The sequence below is a fragment of the Gavialis gangeticus genome, unplaced genomic scaffold (genome assembly GCF_001723915.1).
Source record: "Gavialis gangeticus isolate Ggan-Ray unplaced genomic scaffold, GavGan_comp1, whole genome shotgun sequence".
NCBI classification, from domain to species: domain Eukaryota; kingdom Metazoa; phylum Chordata; order Crocodylia; family Gavialidae; genus Gavialis; species Gavialis gangeticus.
Genome location: NW_017729031.1, coordinates 94523424 through 94530763, shown reverse-complemented (window position 1 = coordinate 94530763; position 7340 = coordinate 94523424). Strand labels below are relative to the sequence as shown.

Sequence of the window (7340 nt, the reverse complement as noted above, 5' to 3'; positions counted from 1 at the left end):
CACGAAGCAGCTGTCATTCAGACATGTCCTCCCCCCCCAACCATATTCAGCTCCATTTTGGGACATCACATGTGATACAGACCCTAATGACCTAAGGAGAAAAGGGTGGTTTCAGTATTTGTATTTCAAGGAACTGTTTCTTCCTGGACTTCAATATGTGTATCCACAGTTTGGTATGCCTTGAATATGCCTTTGGTATGCCTTTATATTCATTGAATATGCCTTTGGTATGCCTTATAGATGCACCATCAGTTCCAGGTTTGCCTTTTCCTCAAAGTCTCTGAGCCAAGCCTGTAGATTTCCTTGGGATTCAGGGACCTATTCCAATATAGGAATATAGAAAGTGGGCTTTTGTAAGAACCTTTTATCCACTCAGTTACATTTCACATACGTTATTTATGGAAGATTCTGTTCACTATGGGACATTCCTTTAGGAAAAAAATATACAAGTTGCACTAGTTTTTTCCTTGACAATATACTTAAGAAGGAACTGAGAAAAAGTTCACAGTCCAGAGGGTTATATGTTTCTATCAGCAAGCAGCTATATCCCAATGTGTTTGTTTCACTATCAAGCACAAGAAAGTATCTGGCGTGGAACATTGTTGCTGCGTTAATGTTCTGTCCTTCTGACAAAGTTGGAAGTGTTTTCAGAAAAAATTCAGAACCAGAAGTTTAATATAATTTGAACTAAGGAATGTGATCACTAAAATGTTAATGCTGCATCTCCAATAGGACAGGTGATGCTTTAATATTTTAATGATGGTATTGTTTAGTTCAGACTAGATTCAACTTTTGACTCTCACATTTTTTTGTGAAAGGAACACCTCAGACTTTCAGTATGAGAGAGGCTATGGAAAGCTTTGTGACCAGGAGCACTTGCGCCAAGAAGCAGATTTCCTGATTTTCTACTTCCTGTGTTAAGCTTTCTTTTAAAAAATGGAAGTGCTTTATAAAGGAAAACAATGATAAATTCTTTACTTGAAATTCTTGAAGCAATCTCTTGAACAATAAAACATTCCTTAAGATACTTTTGATTTAATAAGAAACAATCATAGAATCACAAGATTAGAAAGGGAATCCAGGAGTTATCTAGTCCAACAGCCTGAACAGATGCTGGATTTCATATTCCTAAACCAGTCCACACAGCTGCCTAGCCAGCCTCTCCTTGAAAACATCTCATAAGGAGATTCCTCAGCTTCCCGTTGTCCTTCTTTTCTTACAGTTAGGATTTTTTTTTCCTGCAATTTCATCTTAATCCATTTTGCTGGGGTATAAATCTATTGCCATGAATCCTGCACTCTCTGGCAATGGAGAGTACTATTTCACCATGTTCCTGAGGAAACCTCTTTTATATTATTTCAGTTTGTTACCAGGTCATTCCTTAGTGCAAACTAAGTGCAGTAGCTTCAGCCTTTCCTCATAAAGTTTGCTTTCCAGTAACTTAGCCATTTTCATCACCTGCCTGCAGAATACCTTCACTTCCTCTAGAATCTTAACGTATGATGCCCAGACTGCATACCAACACGGAGTGGTACTATCACATCCTAGGCCTTGTATACAGAGCTTCTATTAAAGCGACCTAAAATGGCATTTGCTTTTTTTCTGACTGCATCACATTGCCGTCTTGTTAAGTTTATGATCCACCAGGGACCCCAGATCTTTCTTGGCTATGCTACTGCTAAGCTAGTTTTCCTCATTCTATATGTGTGATTTTCATTCCTTTTCTTCCCAACAATAATGTGATATGAACAGTAAGTTCACCCTGTTGCATCCAAATGATTAACTGAATGGAAATAATGATTTCTATCTCCACTGAGTACCTATTTATGGTGGCTTTCCTCAGTCTGAACTAGTGCTTCCCAACCTTTTCCTCAGCATGACCCCATTTCCTCAGCATGCCCCTCAGTCCCAACCTGAAGCTCCCCACTCTCCCCCAGGTGCCTCTCACTCCTGACTCAGCCCCTGGCCCTGCTGCTGCCCCCCACTCCTAGCCCACACCCTCGCCCCCCAGATGCCCCTGGGCCAGGGCCTGCAGCCACTTGCCCTGCTCCCCTGCAGTGCCCAAGCCCCGGCTGCCACCCACAGGAGGTAGCGGCTGCTGTGGCTGAAGCGGGAGCATGGAGCCCAGCTTCCTCCACCCCCCAACCCCAGCCCCCTGTGGGTGGCACAGCTAGAGCAGAGCCCATGGGAGCAGGGAGGATGTAGGCTGCCTGCTATAGGCTTGGGGCTCCCCCCACCCACTGTCCTCACCCCATGGGGTGCCTGTGGTCCAGCAGGCAAGACCCAGTGTGGAAGGTCGGGGAGGCTCAGTGCTGCTGCCATGGCAGGGTGCCCCCTGCAACCTCAGGTGACCCCATCCACTGATGTGTCCCCAAATTGGGGTTGCAACCCACAGTTTGGTAACCACTGGTCTAAACACTGTGTTGAAATATAAAGACCACTCCTGCTTTATTGGAATGAATGGTAGTTCTGGCCTTGATTTTAATAGTATTGGAAATATTTTTTCCCCCCTATTCTACATTCCAGCTTATTCTGAAATGTAGATTTCATGCTTTTACTCCATGCTTAATGCTTTTACTTCAGTCTTGTGTCATTATTGCAAAACACATTCTATCAATTAATTTTAAGGATGTTTTCTGGTGGGAGGAAAACATTTAAGAAAAGATACTTGCTTACATTTTCAAAAATCATTTCCCAAACAGGACATGTTAATATTTATTGGGCCCTATCCTGGGGTTGTACAAGGTGGACACAATGCAGCTGAAAAAGGTCAGAGTGAAAAGATTAATAAGGTCTAGGACCCGAAGGGATTAGTATGGTAATCTAGTCTCATCCCTTGTATATACAGGCTGTGAATTTTTTCTTAGTAACTGGCTAGCAGCATGTTTTTTAGAATAATATTTAATATCATCTTAACAGTTCCAAACCATAATGAGTCCACTACCTCTCTGGGTAAATTATTTCAATGCTCAATTACCTACTTCTAGGAAATTCCATCTTCTTTCAAGGTTTAATATATATAATTTCAGCTTCCATACAGTGAACCTTGTTAGGGCTTTGTCCAAGACTGCATATACACATTCAAATGAATTCTCCCAGGTTTGTTTTCCTGGTAGAAAAACTTACCCAAACATGCCTGAACAGACATTCATATGCTGAGCCCCTGAAGAGCAGACAGCTTGCAGTAGTGATGCTGTGCAGGTAAGAGGCCTTTGTGCATACAACTTTGCATGTTTTCCAAGCTTCCTCAGGCAGCCCGGAGACAGAACAGCAGCAGTGCTCAGGGCAGCCCTAACTGGGTGGGATCCTGAAGAACTGTGCTACGGCTTCTCTCAAAACAGAACATGTAACTCCCCCAAGAGTGATTTAACCCTGGTTATCCCCAAGTTATTTTTGTCTTGAAGCAGCCATTTTTGCTCTGGGAGAAAAACCCTGAACATTTGTACACCTGTGGTCTTTCCTGGGAGATCAGCAACTTTCTCAGGATAAACTGAGGGTGCCTATACATGTGCAGTGAGGCTTCTCTGACATGCTGTAATTACAGCACATCAGAGCAGACTTGATTCATTGAATTTGCTGGAACATGGTAATTACTGCACTCCAGCAAACTCCAGCATCACGTGTACAGCATCCCCATGCTGAAAAATGCCAGTGGGGTGCTTTAACTAAAGCTCATTCAATGTATTTGCTTTGCATTCAGATCTGGCGATTTGGAGGGACAGTGATTTGAATCACTCTCCCAATTCAATTTGGCCAAATCCAAAGCTATTTGGTCCCAAATCTTATTCAGCCATAGACTGTACAGGCAGGCAATGATGAGGGGGCAGCTCAGGGAGCAGCCGGATGAGCCCCAGGAGAAGCTGCAGCTCGTCCAGCTGCTCCCCTGGCTGCCCACCTTCCTCTCCACTGGGGCAAGGTAGACAGCCCTGAGAGAAGCTGTGGGGAATGATTGGGGATCTGGGGTATTGATTGGGAGCTGGGGGATTGTACCAGGAGCTAGGAAGGGGGGCTGGGGGACTGAACCAGGAGGTGGGAGGAAGCTCCTGTTCAGTCCCCCAGCCCCTGATCATCCCCCCCAGCTCCCCAATCATTTTCCCAGCTCCCTGATCATTCCCCCAGCCCCCGCAGGTTCTTCCAGGGCTGCCAGCTGAAGCCACAGCTCATCCAGCTGCCCCCCACCAGGATGAGGCAGGCAGTGCCGGCAGCCCTGGGAGAAGCTGCAGGGGCTGGGGGGAATGATCAGGGGTTGGGGGAATGAACAGGGACTTCCCCCCAGCTCCTGGTTCAATTTCCCTGTTTCCAGTTCAATCCCCAAGCTCCTCAATCATTCACCCCAGCCCCTGTGACTTCTCTTGGTGCTGCCAGCTCAAACTGTGGCTCATCTGGCTGCCACACTCCTGAGGTGAGGCAGGTAGTGCTGGCATCCCTGGGAGAAGCCATGGGAAATGATCGGGAAGCTGGGGGAATGATTGGGACCTGAGAGATCAAACTGGGGACTGGGGAATCAAACCAGGAGCTGAGGAGAAAGATTGGGGGCTGGAGGAACGAACAGGGGCTTCCCCTCAGCTCCCAATTCTATTCCCCAGCTTCCGGTTCAATTCCCCAGTTATCAGTTTGATCCCCCAGCTCCCCAGTCATTCTCCCCAGCTCCCAATCATTCCCTCTGCTTTCCCATCATACCGCCCCAGCCCCCGCAGTTTCTCCGAGGGCTGTCAGTACTGCCTGCCTTGCCCCAGTGCGGAGGAAACTGGGGTAGCAGCTGGACAAGCCACGGCTTGAGCCAGCAGCCCTGGGAGAAGACATGGGGGCTGGGGGGAATGACTGGGGAGCTTAGGAAATGTTTGGGAGCTGGGAGATACAACCGGCAACTGGGGAATCGAACTGGGGGCTGGGGAGAAACCCCTGTTCATTCCCCCCTGCTCCCCGATCATTCCCCCCAGTCCCCGTGGCTTCTGCTGGGACTGCCAGCACTTTCTGCCTTGCCCTGGCCAGCAAGCAGCCAGATGAAACGCAGCTTCTCCAGGGACTGCCGGCTCAAGCCAGGGCTCATTGGGCGACTCCCCCAGCTGCTCCCGCCTGCACTGCCTACCGCATATCTGTACGGTCTATGCCGAATCTCTCCGAATCTCTCAGAATTAATTCGGAGGCTTCCAATTCAATTTGGAGAGATTAGTGGGTCTCCTGATTTGATTCAGATTTGGATATTTGGCTGCTGAATCAGGCCAAATCTCCTCTGAATCAAATCGGCTACCGAAGCTGCTCACAGCCCTACTAAATAGGTTGTTTTTACTTGTTGCTTCATGTAATCATTCCAGATGCAGTTCTGGATGGTTTTGCTATAGAACAGTTAAAGTAACTGTAAAATAGGGGTGTGCAAAACTGGCCGTATTCGATTCAGATTCAGATTCAGCCTGAATCAGGGACAGTGATTTGATTCGCTGATTCAGATCACTGTCCCCAATTCAATTCAGCTGAATCTGAAGATTCAATGCTGATTCAAAGAATCAGTGATTGGACCACAGACACAGCTTTAAATGTTTCTTCTACATACCTTGAGGTACCAGGTGCAGCTCATGAATGCTGCAATGCTGGGGTGGATGGAGCATCCCACAGGAGTGCAGGGGGGCCCTTCACATGCTCACTGTTGAACCTGGAAGTGGACCAGAAGTACTTCTGGACCACTTCCGCTTCCACCAGGGAGCATGCTGGATGCTCTGTGCCCTCCCTGACTTGGCAATCAGCTGCAGAGGGTGCCCCCCCAGACCCAGGAGGCATCAGTTGTTGAGCCGAGGTTATGGGGGAGGCCTGGTGCACTCCCCAGTGGACCCAGAAGTGGACCAGAAGTGCTTCTCACCCACTTCCAGGTCTGCTGCCAAGCATGCTGGGGAGCCCCCTGCGTTCCTGTGGGATGCTCCATCCACCCCAGCATCTCAGCATTCATGAACCGCCTAATACCTAGAGGTATGTAGAAAAAACTTTTAAAGCTGTGTTTATGTCCAAATCGCTGAATCTTTACGAATCTCTCTGAATCGATCCAAAGGGTTCCGATTCAATTCAGAGAAATTAAATGGTCTCCTGATTCAATTTGGATTCAGAGATTGGGGCACTGAATCGGGCCGGACCTTCATCAAATAGAATTGGGGACCAATGCTTTGCATACCCCTACTGTAAAATACAGGCACTTCTGAATTTTGAAGATTATATGTATTCCACTAGGATCTGTATATGCCAAATAAGATCAAGGCACAGTGCATACACATACCAACAAATTTTGGGCCAGATACACAGTGGTAGCTAGGACATCAAAATACCTTTGCGAGTGTGAGCCTTACAGTTCAATAAGGAAGGCAGGCAAAGGATCAGAAAAAAACAAAAATCAGGAAAGGAAAATAATTGGCTTCAGGTCACACATTTGATCTTTAACAGAGACAGGACTAGAGCTGAGGTTTCCTGAGTCCCAAACTGTACACTGGACAATGCTATATTAAAATTAGAAGGTGACATCATTTCTTTCCACTTGTGCCATTTATCTTTTCATACAAACTTAAAATAGACAAAACTAGAGATGCACAGATACATCGATCCAATATTGGATTGGTACCAATATAAAGAAAGCTGGCTGTTTTGGATATTGACTTGATGGGGCTGATAATTTGGCCGACAAATGCCTATGCTGTGTAGCAGCCACAGCACAGTACTCAGGCAGCAAGGAGCAGAGCTGGCAGCATGGAGAGCTCCCTCCAGCTGGTAAGTCTGGTGTGATGGAAGGGGAGGGGGCAGGTCAACGCCCCACCATAGTGAAGGTAGGGGCAGGGACAGGCACTGCCCAGGCAGGGTCGGGGGGAGGACAGAGCCACAGCTCATGTAGGGGGGAGGCCACTGCTTGCAACTCAGGAGGGCACGGGTAGGGCATGTGCCCCTGGATCTGCATGGGATGGGGCAAGGCAGGCTGCAGCTGGGGCTGCGCTGGGCTCTTTTTGGCAGGGGTTGGGCTTGGAGGAGGCGCTGGCGGTGCTGGGATGATGCTGCATCCCCCCACAAATTTCACCACCACTCTACTCCACTGACAACCTCTCAGCACAGCCCCGGCTCTTCCTGGGGCTGCACCATGCCCCGCAACATGCCCCAACCTGTCCCGCACAGCTCCACGGGGCACATGCCCCCCCATACCCTTCTTGGGTGTAACCAGTGGCAGGAGCTGCCTCCCCACCATGAGCTGTGGCTGTGACCCCTACCCTGCCCCATCTGGGTAGCTCCTCTCTCTGCTCTTGCCCTTGCCCCCTCCATCACCATGGGGGGCATTGATCTGCCCCCCCCATGCCCCTTCCCTCCCCCTTCCC

General features: G+C 48.3%; 1 protein-coding gene across 2 annotated transcripts in view; it reads left to right on the top strand.

Annotated features, from left to right (window-relative positions):
- The window catches only part of SPAG16 (sperm associated antigen 16), a 1224108-nt gene that overhangs the window by 997304 nt on the left and 219464 nt on the right, over positions 1–7340 (top strand). The gene's annotated exons all lie outside the window — the stretch shown is intronic.